We start from the raw sequence: 25191 nt of genomic DNA, 5'->3' as shown, positions 1-25191 counted from the left end.
ATTCACATTGAAATATTTACTCTTGCATAGCCCAAATCATCTGAAATCCAGGCTAGTTTCTCCCTCGGCTTTAATCTTTTGGCACTTGCAAATTTTCTTTGGCTGCAGCATTGTGACCAGACACTCAATCATTTCCTCAGCAAATCACAAGCACTAAGCAGTTCAAACACTTGCTCTCTGCTAACCATCAAAGGTTTTATGTTAAACTTGCCCATTCCATCTGTTTAAAATTGATGGTGCTTATTTATTATGTGCGCGGGGTATCAAGAAGGAGCACCCAAGTGTTTCCTAATTTCTGGGCCATCATAACTTTACCAGCCATGGGTGGAGGGTCTTAACAATGAGAAGCAGTGAGGTTCTTTACAGGAGGTGAGGGATTTTCCGTGGCAAGGTTGTCTCCTGGTCATAAAATTAGAGAGAGGAAAGCATTAAAATGATTACACTCTAAAAATGACTTAGTGGAAGTGACAGGGTTTTTTTTTAACCTAAATATTTTTTAAGTACCAAATTTGTCACTCCTGGAAGTTATATGTTACTAACTGTAAAATCACTTTATTACAGCAGTAAAAGAAATGAAGTACTTTTAGCCAATGTTTTTCGATAAATCAGGAACTTTGCATTAAATCCACATTTTATTTGGTTATATGGACCTTCTTTTATTTTGACTGAATTGGTACAGACTCCTGAATCACAGAAGGAGGTGCTTCTGGGAAGCCCCATCAACTCAGGATGTGGGTTTCCCCTGAGGGCAATAGGCCTGGGAAACTGACAGAAAGGGAAAAAAGCAAAAAGAAGTTAAAGCTGTTCTGGGTGAACGAGAAAAGGGGTAGTCACCTAGAATAGATATTGTTAAAGCCACACTCTCCCACATGATCATTTATATACTCAATGAATCAAATGATTGTTTAAATTGCTTGAATTTTAAATATTCACCTATGTGGTTTGCAAATTAATGCATAATTGCCTATTAGCCAATAGATAAGATTATGTAAATTTCCCACAGAATTAGTAATGACTTTTTTAATGTTTAAGGAATTTATAAGCTTTATACTGGTTGTTTTATGGTCATTTAAAAATTATCAATGACATTATGAAGAGATAGATAAAAAGGGAAAAAATAATAAGGGAGGACAATCACAAATCTTTTAATTTCTTTTCTCATTGGCATGTCACTGAAAAATGTTGATACTGTTTTAAACTGTCGGTTGCCAGTCAGTTACTTAATTCACAGTGGATTTGCAAGCTTCCTGACCATTGCCAACTTGAGTAATCGAGAACTAACTAGTTGTTGCCAAATGCTGGACTAAAGATTGATGATTGTCAACATCATAGGCTTGTGTCAACCTTAAAGAAAGTGACTCAGATACATGTCCATTGTACCACATTTTCCCCGGGCATATGAATGAGTTTAAGATATAAAAATGCAAGAGACAGAAAAATGACGGAAACCGAAAACCAGAGAGAAACCCTTAGATTTTTAAACTGGAGCATATCCAGTAGTCAAGAACCCAGCTTAGTCACTTTGTTAATGGACCACCAAGTATATTATCATAATCTAAAATAAATCAATGATAACTAAACCACCACAGTAAAACTGCCATGTGGCAGGGTAGCCTGTTTAAGGCAGCAGAGCCCTGTAAGTGCTTTGGAACTTTTCCAATTTAAGCTGCAAAACCGAAGACTAATACCAATTAGATCCTCTCCCCGCCTATTAGAAGCTAGTACATTTTATATGTACGTTTTATATATGCACTAGAGGCCCGACGCACGAAATTCATGCAAGAATAGGCCTTCCTTCCCCCGGCTGCCAGCACCGGCTTCCCTCTGGCACCCGGGACCCCCCGGGCTTCCCTAGCAGCCCCGGCTGGAAGGTCATCCAGAAGGACGTCTGATCTAATTAGCGTATTACGCTTTTATTATTATAGATAAATGTGTATGTGTGTATATACATCTGTGTTTGTATATATGTGTGTGAATATATCTGTACACACATATACAAGTACATTTGCATATGCATGCATAGATAATAAGTGCATTCATACAAAGTAATTTTCTAAGTCTGAGTGCCTATTTTTTTAAAGGCTTTGGAAGGGAGGGAGAAAGGTATTCCTTTAATTCTATTACTCTATAAGGTTTTCCCTCTAGATATAAACTACTGTTACAATAGCAATCCTAACTCAATGGACTTCAAGCTTGTCTTTAGCTGTCTTAAAGCAAACTGTGGCACAATTGATTCTTTTCTTTCCTCCTTAACCCACAAAAATTGAATATATCACAAATCACTAATTATCTGCTGAGTATCTCTTGTGTTTAAGACACTGTGGTGGCCTCCATTGAAGATATAACAAAGTGGTCAGCTAGTTAGGGAGATAAAAAATAAACATATGAAATGTTTAAAACAAGATTGCAAACATCAGTGTATGAGAATAAGAGATAATATGCCACAAAATGGTGTTTGATTCATTACTAAATAAGTTGTATGAACTGCTGTTGCTACAGGGACCCCCCAGGAAAGAGGAATACTATAGAAGACCCTGAATTGCTCTTATAAGATGGATCAGTTTAGGGTAGGAAAGGAAGAGCTTACTCCAGGTGAGTGAAATGTGAAATCAAAGAGATATAAAACACAAACTACAAGAAAAGAAGTGGTAGATTTCAATTCGTGCTTTATATTTAAATTGTCCTCCAGTTACAGAAATTAGGTATTCTAATCACTAATGATTCAATGGCATGCACTCTGTGATAATTTATACTAAGTAAATTATCAGGGATATTTACTTGAACGATGCAATGAATTGGTAACTTGGTTATTTCAGATCCCCTAGTAGCTTCTAGGTTTCAACATGGTCGTTCCAAGCAAATAATGAGGGATAAATCTGCTTATGTTTAAAACAATATAGTAAATATTGCCCTGATTCTTTGAAGGCATATCGGGGTATTGACTAAGATCTACTTTTTTTCCTCACACGTTTTGACAAACTAAATGTAAGGCCATTAGCACTCATTGGCCTCCCATTCATTTTGCAGGAGCCTATACACATTCTCAAAGATAACTGTGCATAAACATTTTATGGATTTTATAATCTGCTTTATCTGGGGCAGTGCTCAATTCACCCACTGACCATGTTTTGTGAGACACTGGTGTAGAAAACTGGGGTCTTGGGTAATAATCCAAATGATTCTGTTGAAAGGTCAAATCCTGGCAGTTTAATCTAAATTAATTTTATGACAGAGAGACTACGCAGGTGCGTGAGAATTTAGCCATACGTGATTCTGACTGAGTTAGAATTAGGCAGAGATTCTATTCTCTTCAGGACTGAAATGCCGAGCAAGAAGTGGAGAACCACTGCTCTTCATACAGAACATAAGAAGAAGCCCTCCCCAGCAGTTTCCACTCTGGGGAACGTGGAAGGGGTCTGATTCCATACAGTCCTGCCCTCACCTCTCACTGCCCTCCCACTTCTTTGGGGGGAAATATTAGTGGTTGGCCAGCCATCCAGAATCTATATTACAATGATCAGATGTGACATCCTGCTACTCCTGCCATACATTCACCGAGTAAGCTCGCCTCTCTATGTCCAAAAAGATTCTCTCCAAATGTGACATCACTTTAGCCTGGAAGAGACTGATGGACTTCTTGGTTTGCCTTGGGATTTGGATTATACCCCTGAAATAATGTTAACTGTGATACATCCCAATAGAATGTATTTTGGCCTCTCAAGCAGGCAGTCAGCAACATCAATGACAAACAGCATGTCTTGCTCATCGTTGTAACCCCAGGCCCAGTAAGCACTCAATAAATGTATACTAATCACATATAAGGGTGGGCAAAGGTAGGTTTACAGTTGTGAGTACATGAAACACAGCGTTAATAAAACTATTGTGATAATCATAACCTGTGTGTATTTTTCCACACAAACAACTGCAGACTTACTTTAGCTACCCCATACACAGAAAAGTCATCACCCCGCCCAATTCTGTCCTGAAGCTGCTATTGAGCATGTTCATAGTTGGCCAATGCAAATATGTTCCGAGATGGAACCAACCAAACATGGTGAAGAGTGGGGAGCAGAATGAAGGTAGATCCAGAAGAGTTGAAGGGATGGGCAGAAACTGTTTCTAATGAGATGTGCAGGAGAAAGATTTCAATTATATAATACTAGAGGCCCTGTGCACAAAATTCGTGCATGGGGTGGGGTGTCCCTCAGCCCAGCCTGCACCCTCTCCAATCTGGGACCCCTTGAGGGATATCCGACTGCCCACTGGGATCGGGCCTAAACAGGCAGTCAGACATCCCTCTCACAATCCAGGCCTACTGGCTCCCAACTGCTCGCCTGCTTGCCTTCCTGATTGCCCCTAACTGATTCTGCCTGCCAGCCTGATCACCCCCTAACCACTCCCCTGCCAGCCTGATTGATGCCTAACTGCTCCCCTGCCAGCCTGTTTGCCCCTAACTGCCTTCCCCTGCAGGCCTGGTCACCGCTAACTGCCCTCCCCTGCAGGCTTGATGGCCCACAACTGCCCTCCCCTGCAGGCCTGATCGCCCACAACAGCCCTCCGTTGCAGGCCTGGTTCCTCCCAACTGCCCTTCCCTGCTGGCCATCTTGTGGTGGCCATCTTGTGTCCACATGGGGGCAGGATCTTTGACCACATGGGGGCAGCCATCTTGTGTGTTGGAGTGATGGTCAGTTTGCATATTACTCTTTTATTAGATAGGATTGTGGTCAAACAAACAAAAGTAACCTCTCATAAAGAAGAATAAACTCCTTTTTAAAAATTATTTATTGTTTAAAGTATTACATATGAATCCTTTTTCCCCCATTGACTTCTCCCGCTTGTTCCTCCCCTACCCCCCCCCCCCCGCCTGTAGCACATGCCCCCACCCCTCCTACTGTCTGTGTCCATGGGTTATGCTTATATGCATGCAAAGAAGTCCTTTGGTTGATCTCTCACTCCCTTCCCTGCACCCCCCTCCTCCCGCCTTCCCCCTGAGGTTGGATGGTCTGTTCAATGCTTATATGTCTCTGTATCTATTTTAGTTCATCAGTTTATGTTGTTCATTATATTCCACAAATGAGTGAGATCATGTGATATTTATCTTTCTCTGACTGGCTTATTTCGCTTAGCATAATGTTCCCCAGTTTTAAATGTGAGCCATTATTTTAGAGGAAATATTAATAGTAATAGAGAACTTAAAATATGTTAATCTAGTAATTTTAAAAAGAAAATAATGTAAAGTACTAATCATGAAATATGTTAAAATTAAGAACATGGGAAATAAACACAAATGTAATTAATAAATAGTAATCAATAAAGAATAATAATTAACACTCTACATATACACTTGCAGCCAATAAGTAAAAGTAGAGGAAAACTAGCTACCACTTCTATTTTTACCACATCCAGGTACTAGTCTCTGTGTTTTACATGTAGTAAGTCACTTAATATTTCCAATAACCATATAAGGTAGACATATCGTAGGTCCATTTTATTGATGAAAATACTGAGGTATTGCAAAGTGAATTTATCTATAAATATAAAAGCCTAAGTGAACAAACGATCAAATGACCGAATGAATGGTCGACCGGTCGCTATGATGTGCACTGACCACCAGGGGACAGACGCTCAACACAGGAGCTGCCCCTTGGTGGTCAGTGCGTTCCCACAGCGGGAGGGCCACTGGCAAGTGCAGCTGTGGAGGAGCAAGCCTGTCCCGCCTCCTCAGCGCTACTGAGAGAGGATGGGGCGGCAGGTACAGCGGGGCCAGGATGAGCGGGAGCCATAGGCAGGAGCGGTAGGCGGAGTTGGACTGCCAGTTTCGGCTGATCCCCGCAGGCCACGTGGGGGGACCCCACCAGTGCACGAAGCCGTGCACTGGACCTCTAGTTTGTTAATAATCACCCAACTAGAAGAGCAGGAGCCACAATGTGAAGTAGACTAGGCATTTGGCTCCCAAGTCTGTGTTCTTAAGTCCTTTGCTACTGCACTTCTCTCAAAGAAGAAAGAAATAATAAGAGAAGACTAAGGAGAAGGAGGAGGAGGAGGAGAAAAAGAGGAAAGAGAAAGAGAAAACAAGTTTTTCAAGTTTTTTAATATACTGTAAGTTTCTTGAGTATAGCCATTATATCTGACTTACCATTTACACTCAGGCACCTAGCATGGTGCCTTACTCACCATTATAATAACAATAGTTAATATGCACTAAGTACTTACTGGGTAGTAAAATGGGAATATTTATAATGACACTAATAATTAGAATAGCTAAATGTCTTTGAGCATGTATCCTGTACCAGGCACTTTGCTAAGCACCTTACATGAATGAGCTGGTTTACTAGGTGTACTGGTTAATAATGCGGATTTTATAATCAGAAAACATGATAATTTCAAGAGAAACATCAAAAGTGCTTTATTCAAAGTAATGTCCATCGCTAGCTACACATTTCCCCCATCTTTCAGGTAAATTGTGCATACCGTCCCAAGAGAACTTTTCTTGTTTTGAGGCAAACAATTCAGAGACCCAATTTTCCACTTCTTCGTATGTTTTGAAGTGCTTCTCAGAAAGTGTGTGTGCCATTGATCAGAACAAGTGGTCATCTGAAGGAGCAAGGTCTGGTGAATACAGCGGGTGGGTTAATACTTCCCAGGCAGGATCTTTTAACGTGTCTTTAACTGGTTTTGAAGTGTGTGATAGTGCGTCATCATGAAGCAAAATTACTTTGCCATGTCTTCTGGAACATTCTGGTCGTTTCATGATCAAAGCATGGTTCAAATCGATTATTTGTTGTCGGTAGTGATCAGTATTCATGGTTTCACCTGGTTTTAGAAGCTCATAATACAACACCCCTTCCTGATCCCACCAAACGCAGAGCATTGACTTCTTTCCAAAGCGACTTGGCCTTGCAGTCCATGTTGATGGTTGACCTGGATCAACCCATGATTTTGTGGGTTTGGGATTTTCAAAATAAATCCACTTTTCATTGCCAGTCACAATTCGATGCAAAAAAGACTTTCTTTCTTGCCATTGAAGCAACATTTTACTGATGACTTTTCGGTTTTCCATTTGTCTTTCGTTCAGTTGATGTGGCATCCATTTTCTTTCCTTTTAAATCTTTCCCGTTGCTTGTAAATGATCAGAAATTGTTTGCTGAGCAACGTTTAATCTTTCTGCAAGTTGTTTTTGCGTTCGATACGCATCTTCATCCAATAATGCTTGTAATTGTTGGTCTTCAAACTTTTTTGCTTGACCTGGACGTTCTTTGTCTTTCACATCGAAATCATCACTTTTAAAGCGTTTAAACCAGCGTTCACCAGTATCTTGAGATGGAGCATGTTCACCATAAGCTTCCTAAAGTATATGATAACTTTCAGCAGCACTTTTCTTCAAAATAATGAATTAAAACTTCCCACAAATGCTCTTTTTGGCACGAAATTTTGACATTTTAAGTGTAAAATTATCTATGATGTTAACACCTTCAGCAAATTTGACATAAGAAGTTTTGAAGCTTGCTGACAATACAACAAAATAGCATACATATCAAATTGCATATATGTCAACACATGTGTAACTCCATCTATTGAAAAAAAATCCACCTTATTAACCAGTACACCTAATAGATCCACAGATGAGCTAGATGGCTTTGTTACACTGAGAAAATTATGAAAATATAGAACCCCATGGGTAAGTATGGGATTGATAACAGTATCCTCATCACAGTGTTTTATGACAATAAATAAGTTACTATAGGCAAAGTGTTAATAACTTACTAAAATGAAGTAAATTTACAGTAAACTTGGGCTGTTCTCATTTATTATTGATATAAATACCATTATTCCTGTTTTACAGATGAGGAAACTAAGGCACATAGAGATTCAGGGGCTTGTGAAGTTCTGAGAGTTTGGAGATGTGGAAGCCAATCTGTGCAGTCAGCCAGTGTGACTTCAGAACCCGCCAGCTTGTAAGTGCTCAATAGAAACTTGTTGACTGCAGACAGGCAAGCAGCAATGAATACATGAGTTGGGGAGATACGGGCAGACAGAAAAGAAATGAGCCATGTAGAAACTGAAGAGGAGAAAAATGAGATACTCGGTGACAAAAAGGAGCAGGGAACTGAGAGATAGAGAGAGAGGGGGGAAGGCTAAGAAAGGGTAAGGAGATGTTAAACAGGAGGAGAAGTTCATTACAAGAAATTCTCACATAATAGTGAGGTCATTTTCTTTTCATCACAAGCTGCAATTAATTTAACAGTGAGCACGCTGAAATAAGAGAAATCATACTGAGAAAATTAAAAGCAAGTTGAAAGCAGAGTCACCTTGAAGTTGGCAAAACTCATTATCTCACTGGGCAAAGATAATAGAAGCATCTGGTGACATGGCTCTATGATAAAAGTTGTGATACCTCCAAGCTACAGTGTTTTTAGATTTATGTGCTCTGATGAGGCCTCCCCCACAATGGGACAGATGAGAGTTTTGAAATTTGAAAGGTCTTCACAAAGGAATCCCTCACATAAAAAAATAAAATAAATAACTTCTCTGATTAAGCAAAGTAGTTGAGAGAAAAGTCGAGAGAAAGAGGATTAATGGTTCTAAGATTGGGGAGTTTTATGATAATGGCTGTGGAGGTTTACTAGTACATACAAGGCTTTATGGAATCTGAGCGAAAAACACTCACTCTCAGATTCTTATTTTTCACTTTGATCAAACCACTAATCACTTAAACTTTTAATGATGCCAATACATTAATTATTTTCTTGGGTCCTTAGACATTGAGAGGATTGCCTGAGATGTTGCTTTATATTAAGCGTGTGGCACAGTGCCTCATACATAATAAATGCTCACTTAATCCACGAAAGCTATTTTTTCCTGGTGCTGGAAGTAGCAGGGATAGAGACTGCGTATTTCCCGCATAGTGAGCCAATGAGTCAGATTCCCAGAGGTCAAGCCATGTGGTGCTAACAACGACCATGTTGAAACCATAGGTCATGGAGTTGCGACTTAGTAATGCTAGAAATGAACCAGGAGCTAAGCAGGCCTCTACAATGAGGTTGCTAGGACGTGCATAGATGGTTACACACAGAGAAGGAAGTTTCTGAATATGTGGCAACAATTCTGGGTAATGGAGAAGAATCAAGTGTGGTTGTAACCGGGGGAGTGACAGGGGCTGATGGCCACAGGCATGATGGCATACGCAGAAGTCATGGAGGTACCCCAGAAGGAAAGCTGGTAAATGGCAGGTGAATGATTAGTAATGCTGGCTAGAGTCCGAAGGGAAACGGGAGATTAGCAAGTGACAATGGAGAAGAAAGTGCTTGACTGAATGGTAAAGAGAGTGGTGCCAGTAGGAGGCCTGGACCTGGAGAAGTAAGTATGGTTTGTTGAACAAAGGAGATGAAACTAGGGTCGGGATGGAGCAGTGAGGAGTGATAAAGGATCCCAGCAAAGAGCAATGAGACGAGCCATCTGAGGGATGGTGGAGACAGGCCTGTTGATGGGGGAAATGAGAGAGTCTCCCTTAAGACATGTTGAGGGTAGCAGAAATAAACTGAAAAAGCGTAAAACAGTGGGGTGGTGAAGACTGCCAAATTATCTTTTTCCTTCCATGAAAAGATACAGTCCTTTCAAGAACAGGCGTATTACTTCTACAGCCATTAAAATAAACACTTTAAAAATGTTTTGATATATTTAACGGTAACCAAATGGATTTTAAATGTTCACAGCACAGTGCAAGCGCCATGAGGCCAGTGAATGCTTCTGTCTCGTTGCCCACAATATTCTCACTGCTCAGCAGAATTCCCGTTATATATAGAAATTCAATAAATATTTAGTAGCCCACTGGGCTTAACATTCTTTCAAAGCCAGTTACTTCCAGCAGTCTTTGGGATAATGGAACAACAATAACTCTCAATAACTGAGTATTTCTATGTGCCAGGCATATGTAAACTGTGCTTCCTTTATATTAAGACACACTTTAAGGTAAAGGTATGAGTATCGTCATTTGCTAGTGAGAATACTGAGAATCAGAAACATAAAGAATCTGAGCGAAAATTGCTCATTCTCAGATTCTTAATTTTTCACTTGGATAAAACATGTCATATTAGGATGAGGACTATACTTAGGAACTGTCACACTCACGGTGAGAATTCTCCACCCAAACTTGGGCATCATCTGGCTTGAAGGGTGAAGGGTGTTGGACAGTTCCTACTGCAGTCCTCCATCCACCCATGGCTGGGAACAAATACAACATTGCCCTTGACCTTGGTTACTAGTAATTCTCATGGCACATCTATGATCTAGGCATCATTTTCCTGAGAAAACTAAAATTTAGAGCTAGTAGGAACATTTCCAAGGTCTTTCAACTAATAATTAATAAAACATCGAGCTAGGATTTGAACCCAGTTTTGGTATAAATAAGCATTCTAGGCTTTTCTTTTTCCATCTTATGATAATTTCAGAATTTTTGTTTGATGTCCAACTCATCAATGGCCATGGTATCTCCTATACTCTTAGAACAAAAAAACTTCCTCAAAGTAAGAAAGGCAAATTTTTAAAATTATTTCATTTGGCATTTACTCTCAAGTAGGTAATTTTATGTGTGGTAAGTAGTATTACTTTAAACAGCAACAAATAAAATTAAAGTTTCCATTTAAAGTAAAAACATTTCAGCAGGGATAACTTGGATAGTTAATGAACCTCTTCTATGCTTTATAAACCTTCTGTGACACAGAAGAACCTATGAAAACAATAATGAGAAAAAATGTTTTGTGTACATGTAAATATAAAGGCACAATGAAAGGAAATGTAAATAAAATTACCAAATTATTCAGTTGTTAAATATATAAGACCAGCTTTAGAATATTACTGACATCCTAAACATAAAAATGTGTGGGAACCTATAAAACTGACTAATAATTGGATGCTAGCTTGTAGAAATTGTCTTAATTTACATTTTTATTATTGTTTTAAACCTTTTTAAGTATATTCAATACATTCATTAAAAAGTTTAATCCCATAATTTATCACCTTCTCCAATACCACATGGATATGATTTTAAAATAACTTTTTACATATGAGCAATGATGTTTTCCACAGATAAGGTATCATAGCTAACACACCCATATCCCTATAAAAATATGAATTAGCTTGACAAAAAATATATTCATATTAAAAAGTTAAATGTAATGTCATAAAACCCCTACCTATGAAAAGCCATAAAGTTAAACCATTCGTCACACACATTTAATGAGGCACTGTTCATAATACTGAGTATCTCCTACAATAGGAGACATACAGCAAAAAGTCTTCATTCTTAAAAGACCTGTACCTGAATGTTTATGTTAGGGGTTGGGGACATATAAGGCCTACAAAATGATTTGGTCTGGCCCTGCCAAGACATTAGGGGTGAGTTAATTAAATGTTTGATCAAAAATAGTAGGCTAATTTTAAGCTGATGATTTTGTATTATGTGATAAATATCCAAATGGCCCTTAGGCAGAAAAAAGGTTCCCTATCCCTGGCTTAGGTAAATATGCTTGAATTAGAAAAAAAAAAATATATTATTCTAATAAAAATATCAGATTTTTTTTAATATCCAAAAGCAATTTGCCTTTAAGAAGTCATTACCAGCCCTAACCAGTTTGGCTCAGTGGATAGAGCGTCGGCCTACAGACCATGGGTCTCAGGTTCGATTCCGGTCAAGGGCATGTACCTTGGCTGTGGGCACATCCCCAGTAGGGGGTGTGCAGGAGGCAGCTGATTGATGTTTCTCTCTCTATCGATGTTTCTAACTCTCTATCCCTCTCCCTTCCTCTCTGTAAAAAATCAATAAAATATTTTTTAAAAGAAGTCATTACCAACTTCTTAAGCAATGTGTACATTTATACTATCAAATATTTGAATCAATATTCATCTTCTAAGAAAAAACTTTTCAAAATTTAAAATGAAGAGGCTAGCTCAATCCCACACAGCCTAAATCTTAAAAACTACCGCTGCACTAGAAATGCCATGTGCCTTACTGAAATATGTTTTAATTCTCCCCAAGTAAAATTCTAGCCACAATATACAGTGTCATAAAAAGCATTTGCAAATACTTGGCTCTTGAACTACATAATTCAACTGTTTATGTCAACTACACAGCTCAACTATATGTGCCAACCATTTATTTTAAGTGGATAACAAAATATAGAAGTATAATTTCTATAAATATAGTTTTAATGTGTGTTGGCTTTGTACTTTTTGTGATTTAAAAATAATTTCATTTTTTGAAAAATAAACAAAAGATGCACCTGTAAGTTGTACAAACTATGCTTCCCTCTTTCCTTTATTATGTAACATATAGATAGAGAGATGGAGATGGAGCAATATAATTGTACATTGAATTTGTCCAAAACACTTATGATTAGGGCTAATGTAATTGGTTCTCTCATTTTATAACTAACTTCGATTGTTTTATAATTCTACATTTTATAACGTTTCGGGGACATTACAAAATCAAACAAATCCACATTGCATGGATGTAATCTCATTCCTTTTCCCCCTAATAGTCAAGATATCTTTCATTCCTGCAGATAAATGTGTTTTCCACAAAGAAGTTTTTGGTTTTTTGTGTGTTTTTGTGTGTGTTTTTTTAGTTAACCTTACCTAATGTCATTATCACTCTGGTATATGCAGTGAACATGAAATTTTCCTCAAAGAGAAAATTCAAGAAGAGTAAGTAAATCAATTTCAGAATTTCCCATTGACATCTGCGATATGGCTACTGAATACTAGTAAATGTTTTTTCTCCACCTTCTAGAAGAAAGAGTTAATCATATATATTTTTAACAATTTCAACCAAATTACAAACAGCTCCAAAAGTCACTTTACTGGGCAGCTCTTGGGGAAGAAATTCCCTTACAGGGTCCCTCCTCCTCTGCTCCCACCACAACCGGTGCCTTCAATAACTGGAACTCCTGTAGAATAGATCACAGACAGTGTCTGCCAGGCTGACCAATCTCCAGGGCAGGGTTTTCTTTTTTCCCTTCCAGATAGTTCTTGTTAACAGCTTGAGGGCGTTCAATCAGCACTGCTTTGATCTCGGCTGGAACTATAATTATTTAACATTGTTACACGGATTTCTATAATCCACCCCACCATTAAATCCCTTTTACGCCCTCATCTTCTGAGGCCTAATCTGCATCCGGACACTCAGTTTGTCTCCTCCGCTGGTCTCATCAGGAGCCTGCATTCTCCAACATTCTGGCTGACGATTTTCTCTCGCTCTGATGAATTCAGTTTCTCACAAATTGAAAACTACAAAAAAATGTCTTGGGCATTTGGTCTGTTTTTGAGGGCCCCCTATTGCATCCCGGGATCGTTCACCATTCACTGCAAACTTTATTTTTTCCAAGTCTATAGAATTCATGTCTCAGGAGAGGTTTTATTAAAGAATGATAAGCATATATTTGATTTTTAAATGGATTTTTGTAAAAGCATGCACAACAGAAAGTAGCCAATGATGTGGCTTTTTGAAAACACCAGCGGGGCTGGTGGGGGGGGGGGATTTGGTAACATTTTGCCATTTCCTATTTCTTCTTCAGAAAGTGCACAGAGCAGTTCTGGACGGGCCATAAAATAGAAAGATATAAAAGTGACTGAGAATAGGAATCTCTTGAGAACAATTTGGTAAGAATGTCAGAAGAGGTCTCTGAAGGTAGGTCCCAAGAAAAGGGGGAAAGGAAAGAGAGATAAGAAGGCAACTTTGAACAACTTTGAGGCCCTCTAAAAACTAGAGGGCAGTCCGGAGACAAGCTAGGATTTTAAGCCCTTTAAAAAAATATTTTTAATATTTTACTATTAAATATTGAATATTAAATATTCAATATTTTATTGAATTCAGAGAGGAAGGGAGAGGGAGAGAGAGAGACAGAAACATCAATGATGAGAGAGACTCATTGATTGGCTGCCTGCTCCACACTGGAGATCATGCAGCAACCCAGGCATGTGCCCTGATCGGGAATCGAACCCTGACCTCCTAGTTCATAGGTTGATGCTCAAGCACTGAGACACGCCAGCTGGGCTTAAGCCCTGTTTGAGTAACTATCCTGGACCCTATAGTTTAGACCAGTGGTCAGCAAACTCATTCGTCAACAGAGCAGCAAACCGCGGCTCACGAGCCGCATGTGGCTCGTGAGCTGCAGTTTGCCGACCACTGGTTTAGACACCCCTGCAATTATTCTATCCATGTCTCTGTTATTTTTCTGTCCATGTTTTTATTGTATCTACTTTAGTAATTTATTCTGATTTTATTATTCATGTTTCTTATGTCACCCTAAATCTTTTGTGCAACTACACTGAGCATAATCAACGAGTAAATTATTTTTAAAAATCTAACATAGTTTAGCACTTCAAATTCACGGAAAGTGTAATTCTAATCAAGGATATTGAATCCTACAAAAGACTCTGGTTTCCTGAACAAATTAGGTGCAAACTGACTCACTATTTCTCTGGCCGTTGAAAACTTAAAGAATTCTGATGGCGAAGAAACAAGGTTGAAAGCAAGGTGATGATGACGTCATGTTTACATCACTTGTACATCCCTTTGTGCGAGACACTCTTCTCAGTGATTCACTCACATAATGCTCACAAAACCCTATGAAGCAGGTATACAGCACTCCCATGTTACATGCGATGCTCACAAAACCCTATGAAGCAGGTATACAGCACTCCCATGTTACATGCGATGCTCACAAAACCCTATGGAGCCGGGTATACAGCACTCCCATGTTACATGTGATGCTCACAAAACCCTATGAAGCAGTTATACAGCACTCCCATGTTACATGCGATGCTCACAAAACCCTATGGAGCAGGTATACAGCACTCCCATGTTACATGCGATGCTCACAAAACCCTATGGAGCAGGTATACAGCACTCCCATGTTACATGTGATGCTCACAAAACCCTATGGAGCAGGTGTACAGCACTCCCATGTTACATGTGTTGCTCACAAAACCCTATGGTGCAGGTATACAGCACTCCCATGTTACATGTGATGCTCAAGAAACCCTATGAAGCAGGTATACAGCACTCCCATGTTACATGTGATGCTCAAGAAACCCTATGAAGCAGGTATACCACACTCCCATGTTACATGCGATGCTCACAAAACCCTATGGAGCAGGTATACAGCACTCCCATGTTACATGCGATGCTCACAAAACCCTATGGAGCAGGTATACAGCACTCCCATGTTACATGTGATGCTCACAAAACCCTATGAAGCAGGTATACAGATGAGAAGGGTGAAGGGAAGAGAGAGTAAGTAATTTGTCCACGTTTACGGAGCTGTTAAGCAGAGGAGCAGAATTTGAAAGCATTTTTCATCTCAGACGGTGTCTCCCCTACTGCCCCTATAAGCTTCACTTACTAGCATTGTGAGATTAAGTAAACTACCTAACTACTCTAAGACTGACCATCCTCACCTGTAAACGAGGGATAGCCTATTGAGTTTGTGAAAATTAAAGAAGGTAACTAATGGATCACTTCATGCAGTTCCTAGGAAGAAGAAAGCATCCTCTAAGGATGTTGCCACCCGCAATGGGAATCCTAGCGGGGTCATTTCTCAGCTATATTAGTGAGTTTTTTAAGCCTCAATATCCTCAACTGCAGTGGCTGTGGTCAGGATGCTCAATAAATTATATATGTTATGATTATTATGTGTGTTTTCCAGGAAGAAACCAGATAAATGATAAAATAAACATAGTCACCAAAAATGTTGGGACCTAGAAAGGGAAACCTTAGATTTTACAAACGTTTTATTGAAGCATAAATTAAGTTTGATGAACAGTCTTAAAGGGGAAAAAACATATTTTTTCCTTGCTTGCATTTTAGGGAAGGAAAAAGACAACTCCAAGTTAGGTGAAGTGATATTAAAGTATGTTAGGAAAATAGCAGGTGCTATAATTAAAAAACGGCACATTGTATGAAAAACAGACAGAAAGAAGTGGTAATGAGCATTCTCTGGGGTTAAGCTGCTTAATTTCAACCCCATGAGTATTTGTGCTTTGACCTTACCTAATGTTCCTGTGCCTCAGTTTCCCCGTTGGTCAAAAGGGAAGCAATATTCCTCGAGTCGTTATGAGGGAAACAATGAGAATGTGTTTGCTCTTACTTCCCTAAGCCTACAGTAGTAACTGGCACATAGCAAACTCTGAGTAAATATAGTTCCTAGAGATAGAAATGGAAAGGAGAAAGCTAACAAGTTCCCAGAGCCGAGTTTTATGACCTCAACATTAACTCTAAATAGTTTTTCTTCTGATCATTTGGAGAAAATAACACATTAAAAAATAAACGTTTTAGGTCATCTCATTTACTGATTTTACCTTTATTGGTACTTTTATGTACACGTTTTATGGTTTCTAAAAAAGAGTGTCAATGAAGTGAATGGATAAAATGTCATAAATTATATAAATTTAATAATATCAAATGCCCAAAGGAAATCAGAAGTATTAATCTCATGTACTTTTTAAACCATGTTTGAAATACTTAATGTATTTTTATAAGCTGTATATGTCATCTTCACTTGATTTACTATTTACCCTATTAAAATATCTCATAACTATATTTTTATTTTATTATGCTTACCTTTAAAAGTAAAAAATGAGTTAAATCCAGAAAGCTAACTAATAACCTCTTCTTTAGTTTAAAAGGTGCTAAAATATTCTACTGTATAGTAATCATAAATGATTGGCATGAAATGTTAGCCTTAAGTCATATGAGTTCTTAAAATAATTCACTTCCATTTTCCAGAGAGAAAAACCTATTTTATAAAAAATTAATTTTGCCACACAATTGTAATTACGATTTTTAATGAATGAATAATGTGGGCTTTTCAAAAATACCTAGTTCTTTAAAATCAAGTAATATTTTCCTATAATACACATCAATGTGAAAAAAGTATTCTATATGGTTGAGCGCTTTATAAAATGTCATATTTATATTCAAATTTGGTACAAAATGTAATGATAATCATTAAATTTAATGACTTAAAATAGTTCAAAGATTTTTTAAACAATGAATACAGCATATTTTCCTTGCAGAGTAAAATTAAAGGTTCATTTTGTTTATGTAACCATAAGAAAACACTTGCCTTTACATTGCTCAGAAAAATGTGTGCGTGTGCGTGTGTGTGCGTGTGCGTGTGTGTGTGTGTGTGTGCGTGTGTGTGTGTGTGTGTGTGTGTGTGCGTGTGTGTGTGTGTGTGTGTGTGTGCGTGACAAAAATTCAGAGCAGAACCTCTGAAAGGAAGAAGCTGTACAGCCTGCTCCACAGCCACTTCTCAGATGATGCTTTCCTGTGCCAGGACTGGGTGGGGAGGGCCCTCCTTGGGCCTTCACCACTTTCAAACCGTTTTCAGAGTGAACACAAACACTAACGGTGCTGACCACTTCCATTTAACCCAAATCTCTCTTGTGTTTTGATCAGAATTACCACAATAGACTATTGCCTGGGTGACTCATGCCATCCCTCTCTCACCCCTAGCTACAATTTAGCCTCTATAGTAACGCCAGGCGGATTATACGCCCTCTGCCTACAATGCTGGAATGTCTTTCTCCTCTTCTCTTTTCCATCTGTCACCTGTTTCCATGCTCACAAGGTACGGAGGCCTCAGCTGGCCTCCCAAAGCAAGAGACAGGTGTCTCTTTCTCTGAGCTTCCTTTATGATCTTCCATGACTTGAGTGCCTCCATTCATCAGCTTTGGTAAAATTCCTGTTAGCGGGAAGTTAAGCCTCTCCTTCTTGAGACCTTTTTCTTTACTCCCCCCAAATTCTGCAAGAACCGCCATCAGCATTATGTCTAACCACCAGCAAGCCTTCCCTTCTCCCTCTGTGCAAGCTGATCTCTTAGCCGCCTCCCCACCACCACTCGCACTTGGCAACAGATGACCTTCCTCTCTCTTTGCTACCCCTGCACACTGCACAGGCCTGTACAACGAAATCCATAAAAATGTATTCTATCTCATCATTTGTCTGTCTTCGACTTTGTACTATGAACTTTTTGAAAGTAGTCTGACTACAAATCATCTTTTTATTCTTAGAGTCTAGCACACAGTTATTCTTCAATAAATGCTTAAACTAATTAAATTTATTAATTCAATGTGGGTCTGCAAAGGTGCAGGAGATAAAAGATCTGGCAAGCATATGCAAATTATATTTATAAGTGAGTAAGTTACAAGCTCCAACTATCAAAGTTAGAAACAAGTATAGGAATTTATTATGAAGACAGAGACAGAATAATCCCCAAGGTCCAAATGGAGTCCTGAGGTTAAAACAACAACAAATATAACAATAAGAACAGATTTGCTGTTGTCAGTTTGATACTGGAAAGAGAGAAAATAATATTTTAACCCCTACCAATTTATAATAACTTATTATCTAACATATTATCATCAAATTTAGGATATCAATTGCATTAAAAGTAATAAACCTCAAAAAACGCCCATAAACTAGTAGGTAGGCCAGCTATTGGGAGATAAAACTTGAAATGATAAAATTTAAAACAAATAACAAAATTGTATTATGTAAAACCTGAAGATATGATAATGGCAGGAAATAAAAAAATAACTTTAAAATAATTTATCAAAGTTAATGGATACTTGGCTCAGAATAGTTTAATACTGGAATATAAATTTCTTTGGAAGCATATCTCAATTCTAAAGTGTGAAAGATTCTTTTTTGAATATAGTGAATTTTTATTGTGATTACATATATATAACATAAAATTTACCATTTTAACCAAGGTGAAGTTTGCAATTAGTGGCATTGAGTACACTTATAATGTATAACCATCACTACTATTCATTGCTAGAAGTTTTCATCATCCCAAATAGAAATTTTATATCCATCTGAGTATAGCCATAATGTAAAAACTTTCAAACTTGCACATTGGATCTTCCTAAAAAAAAAATCTACTAGATAATTTATAATAGTTCCATCTACCTGTTAAAGCTATTTTAAGAATTTTTTCAGAATGGAAGATTCTTAGCTAGAAATAGGTAAACATTATTAATAATTTTATTAATAAATAGATGCATGGAAACCCAAATATGTTATTTATGTATCAAGAACACTTCAACCTAACACAGTCCAGTTATGGTACCAAAGCTCCACTTTAAAAGTTCTAGTTAAAAATCACTAATATTGGTTGCTCGAGGGATTATTCTATGCATCTTAATGTTTCACTCTCTTTTCAGACTTTGAATGAATTACTTCAACAAGATATAGAAACTTTGTAAAAGTACAGTTGCATTTCTTCATCCTCTTTTCTACTTTTATCATATATATTACATGTATATACATTTTTTAAAAATATGTTTTTATTGAATTCAGAGGGAGAGGGAGAGAGAAATAGAAACATCAATGATGAGAGAGAGTCATTGATCGGCTGCCTCCTACATTGCAGGAGGATTGAATCCGCAACCGGGGCATGTGTCCTGACCGGTAACTGAACCATGACCTCTTGTTTCATAAGTCGACACTCGACCACTGAGCCATGCAGGCCAGGCTTATGGGAGCTTTTACTGTAATCAGTTGATTTTGCCGTGGGAGCAGGGTGTAGGACAAGAAAAACTAGTCTGTTATCTATTTTTCTGGGAGCATGATATATTTACAAAATTTGACACTATACCCATTTTCCAGCATGATACTTGAAGCAAAAGGTCACTGCAAAGTTAGGTCCAAAGAAAATTCATCTCAAAACCATTATCCTTTAACTTGAATGTCTCAATTAAGCTTATACAAACAAAATAGGTATTGGCAAATTCTATAACAATTCAGTATCTAAATAGCCTTACTTCCCATTCTTATACAAATGAATAGGAATAATAATAAATGGTATATTTGATGCAGTATTTTATAACTCAAGGACATATCTTTCCAAACCATAAGTCAGTACTTTGCCTTCAGCCTACCTTTTTTTGTTGTTGTTGGGTTTATATGTGCCCTAATTCTACATGAGAATGCCAACTGGAGTAAGGGAATAAGATAGAGAACTTTTTTACTCTGTTTATGTGGTATTCTGTTCTACCAAGGGCGAAGCTTTCATCTTTTAATCCTGTATCCACTTAACTACACTATAGAAGATTCATTTTGACCCCCTCTTGTTTCATAAGGACCTCAAAAGTCTGTAGCAAATTTTGACACTTTTGTTATAATGTTTTTCTGACCACCCCCCCCAACTTACTTCTCTCTCTCCCTTTCTCTCTCTCGCTCTCTTTCTCTCTCTGCCCCCTTCCCCCAGCCTCATTTTCATATGGACACAAAGCATTGGGATAAAATGATGGTTCATTATAGTAGTACAGAGCTCTTATCTTCATCCGGCAAGAGTCATTTCCTTCCAAAGATTGAAATGCAAATGTGAAAATTAATGATAACTGCATTATCTGATAGCAGAGATAATACCAATTCACTGTCAGAGTAATACACAGTCATTCTACGATTTCCTCCGCTTCTCAAAATATTCTTCTGACTGTCACACTATATCTATGGTTAACTATGTTTCATAGGTTTCTGTTAATTTACTTCAAATGGCATTTCCCAGATCTTCTATCTCCCACATTTTCCCAATCAAAAAGGAAACGAAATCAGAACTGTAATCTCCAAGCCCTTCTTTGGATGAGCTAGTAAGGAGGAAAAAAAAAAAAAAAAACCTGTATCATTAGTGTGTGCTTCTACCTCGCGGTGGTCTTGTAGCTACCGTTCCTCTTTCTGCAAAACACTCACACCTTCTTAGTTTAATTTAAGGCACAAAGCAGGACTAGCCTGGTCATTTGAATGCATCCATAATGTTGAACAGCCACTGAGTGAGGTGACTTATTTATGATTTCTTGACCAATTTTAGTCCAGATGCAACAAGTACACACATATGATTTTATGTGAGACAATTATTCTTGAAAAGTATTTACATTAAAATTTCTTTAACTGAATCATGTTTTCACTCTATCCGAATAGAACAGAGTTCATGTAATCCTATGGTGACTTCTACATAACAAAATTATTTTGCCAAGTTAATTCACAGTACGAATGTTTAATGAGGGCTTATCTATTAGGCATTGTAAGGGCTACAAAAAGCACTACTGCCAAAATGATACTAAAAGTAATATAAAGAGGTATTTATTAAACATGTCTAAAGCTTTGAGCTCTTCTGTTTACACAGAAAATGTCAATAATGATGTAGCTATTACTACTGCCCCCTTTTTATAATTAAGGAAACTGAGGCCTTGGTGAATGAATAACGTATCAAAGCCACACAACTGGTAAGTGACAAGATCGCAATGTACATGGAAGAAATGTTTTTGGTTTTCTCCACTTCTTACACTATCCAAAAATAATTTACCTCATGGAAAGTCAGACTTCCATGAATCAATCTGTAACATATAATATAAAAGTTATTCACAACTGTATTCTACTAATTCATCCAACAGTCAATGAAGGCCTTATTTTCTTTTTCATTTTTATTACAATGTCCCAAATATCTAACATGTAAATATCAAAATCTAATTAAATAAAATACATGCTTATCTTGAAAAGTTCATGTCAAAGAATCTATAACTGCTTGCCCTAAATTTTATATCTGTGTATATTTGCATTAGTACATGTGTACTTACTTGCATAATTTGAGTTACATGTTCCTTTATTAGAGCTCCTAGAAATTTCAATTATAGCTGCTGTAAGTCTGATGGCAAGACCTAGATTCACTCAATATTAAACCAGAGAAATCAAATTATTCAGTACTCCCAAGTGTAAGACAAAGGAACAATGTTTATAATAACATAACCTAGAGAGTTAGCATTCTTAGAGTTAATATAAGTAAGATGTGACTTTTATGGTGATTCTTTCATAGTGCTGAATCATGAATTTATAACAATTTATCTGAATTCTCTTCCCCAAGTCCCCTTCTAAATGTAAATACCTAAGTTGATACTCTAGACTTTGTCCAGGGATTATTCCAAATATTTATTTAAAAGATAAAGCCACAGATGTAAACACTATTTCCAAAATAAGGTCAACATTCTAACGATTGGTCACTGTTTTAAGGTAAGAGAAACCCATTAACTTCTGCTGAATCCCATGCTCTTCCAAACTCTGTGCTAGATACCTTCTATATACCATCCCTTTCAAATTTCACCCTCATAACACTGTTTCAGTGTAGTTACTATTCTTTCCATTTTAAAGATAAGGAAACTGAGGCCTGGCTGTTTAATATGCCTGAGCTCACAAGGCCCCATGTATCAATGTGTGAACTCAAGCACAGATCTGCCCGACTCTTTAATTTGTACCTTGTCTTCTGTAGTTTAGGCCATTCTCTGCTTTCTAGCTTGAGATACTTAATTAGTGCATCAATGACTTAAATGCAACACAGGAGTAATTAAAAGAGGTTAAGGAGAGAAATAGCATCAAAAGAGTGTGGACAGCATCATACTACAACTTTGGACTTCTCCCTAGCACCTTTCAAAATTATTAGTACACAATAACCACTTATTGATTGATTAAATGTATAAGAATATTGGTAAACTGAAATACTGCAAGGGTGATAAAACATGAAACTTGTGAGGGTAATAAAAGAAAAGAAGAGGTATTTAATTAGGCAGAAATGATATAAGCGAAGTACAGGCAAATATAGATGAAAAGGAAAAAGATTGGATAACAATTATATGAATTAGGTTCATATAATTAAACATTAAAGAATTTTACACCACAGAAATGGTTTCAAACGTAAGATAAATTTTGTACAATAGGTTTAGGTTCCACCTAATCCTAAGAGTTAACAAAGGTGCAAGCAATTACTAAGTGTACCTTTTAGTTGAATAACAAACAAAGAAAAAAAAAAGTTTTCACTGTAAAGTTGGCATTTGATAAAAATAGAACACTTCAGATAGGAGTTGATTCATTATTGAAATGAGCCATCAAGAAAGGTTGTGGAGCCGTCTTCAATCAAACTCTTTAAAAATAAGATAAATCCTAATCTGTCTTAAATGATGTCAGCTCTATGCCTCAAATTCTTTAGATAATTTCCTTGTCCTTTTATTCTGTCTATTTTTAGAGAAAACCGTCTATCTTAGAGCGACTGTCTGAACTGGGTGGGAGGGCCTCAACATCAGGAGACCTTGAAGTCACACCTGGCCCATTACCTCATGTCTTAGCTATAATTTGTGGTTACCTTCAAAAGTAGATGCTCAGCATCACAGAAGTTCACCCTTCGTGGAACCACGGACACTACTATTGGGCTTTAAAAAATGCTGAGGAGAATTTTAAAAGGTTCTGCTTCAAGACTCAACAGTTCCAAAGCCATAATAATGACCAGTCAAATTTTATGTGTATACTTCTTACAAAATCCATAATATGATTTTCTACATTTTATAACTGGGAATACAGGCACAGAGATATTAAGCAAATTGCTAAAAATCGCCCAGCAAATTAATGGCAAATCCAGAATCTGAACCTTAAATGCTTAGAATCCAGACCTATTTTCTAACATGTTTGGAAATGGTCATTAAAACCTGGAAAATGGTATCTCAATACAACTGGAAAATACCAATAATGTTATGTGAAGAACAAAAATGTGAGTAAAAGTATTGCTATAATCTCTATTTATGCAATAGGAAAAGTAAAAACAGTCCTCTATACTTTCTCCTGATTAAAGGAGAGACATAAATATTCTATCTTAAAAACATAAATGCCCAACAGATATTCTTTTGTTATGAATTAACCTCATCAAAAAGTTTCAAATTAAACTTTTTTTTTGCAAAATAGGAGAAATGTTTTATCAATTTTACTGTATATTTTAAAATGTCTCTCATATACATAACTGCTTAAAGACATACTTTTTCTTTAAAGTTTTTACATATTCATATGTGCCACAAAAAAGAACATTTCTCCATTGTCAACTAAAGAAAATTTTCATTAAATCAGGTAGATTAAATTAATTTCACTTAAAAGTGAAAAATCATATCCTGAAGGAAGTTATGCTTTAACATAACTCCTCAGTATTTTTGTACATTTTTAATCAAAGGCAGTCTTGCCTGAATTGAGAAGACAGAATTATGCAATAAGGTCAGAATGCCAGAAGTCTACATTTTCTTTTAAACTCTTAAACTGTGGTGTAACATATATTTATATATATTGCCCGATGCACGAAATTCATGCAAGGGGCTCAACCCTTGCAGCCACGGCTTCGTCTGGAAGGTCATCCAGCAGGATGGCCAGAAAATCGCCTGGAAGGTCGTTCGGCTGTCCGGTCTAATTAGCATATCACGCTTTTATTATTATAGATTTTCATCCAAAATCACGTATAACATTATGCTATGGTACATGGAATACAAACATTTGTGCGTGTCATGAGTAATATTAGAAATGACATCCTAATAATCAGATATATTGTATCTTCATTTTTGTTTGCATTTTATTTTCCAGCAGCTGGTTTCAGAAAATTACCACCAGAGTTCTTCTCCTCTTCATACACAGCAGAGAGCAAATTGCAAAGCCATGCAAGGCTGAAAATGGGATTGAAATATAGGGATCTCGCTTAATGAAAAATGTTACTGCTTTGGAAATTATGGCTAAAATTACTTCTAAACTAACTTATATTCTTAAGCCCTGTGACTATTTATAAATAGCCTCCATTTATAAATATACCATCAATTATAAATTATGCTGGCACCAAATACAAAGGTGGGTTTTTTTTTTCACAGCGTTTTTATGAACTTTATGTATTTATATACAATTATATTAGTGTTTTGGAGTATTTTGATCAGATTTTGTTTTTCTTGAAATGGTAAGATGTCAGGATCTTTACATTTTAATTTAATTTTCATTCATGCAAATTAAAATGTTGCCAAAACCCTGACTCTAAGTGAGGCATCTGCTGGTATTTTCTAAACTTCTAAGTATATATCGAGACTCTATCTATAACTTACAATATGACTACACTGAAAATTTTTCTTTGAAGTATTATTATGTATTACTGTTTTGAAGCTTTAAACATATGCCCAATTTGAATACAGATTTAGCATAAAGTTTTCTGTTCAAAGAAAAAGCCAGTAGAGTTGACCAATTCTTCTATGAGTATGAATGAAAACAAGATGAAGACGTCAAGCAAAGGTAACCTTTGGTTTTTATAATTTATCAAAAAGATAAAATTTTCTTTAGATAATGATGTT

General features: G+C 37.1%; 1 protein-coding gene across 5 annotated transcripts in view; it reads right to left on the bottom strand.

Annotated features, from left to right (window-relative positions):
* Positions 1–25191, bottom strand: part of ZFPM2 (zinc finger protein, FOG family member 2) — a 446629-nt gene that overhangs the window by 301258 nt on the left and 120180 nt on the right. The gene's annotated exons all lie outside the window — the stretch shown is intronic.

Source organism: Plecotus auritus, assembly GCF_963455305.1.
Source record: "Plecotus auritus genome assembly, chromosome: 11".
Lineage (NCBI taxonomy): Eukaryota > Metazoa > Chordata > Mammalia > Chiroptera > Vespertilionidae > Plecotus > Plecotus auritus.
This window is presented reverse-complemented; position numbering and strand designations above follow the sequence as displayed.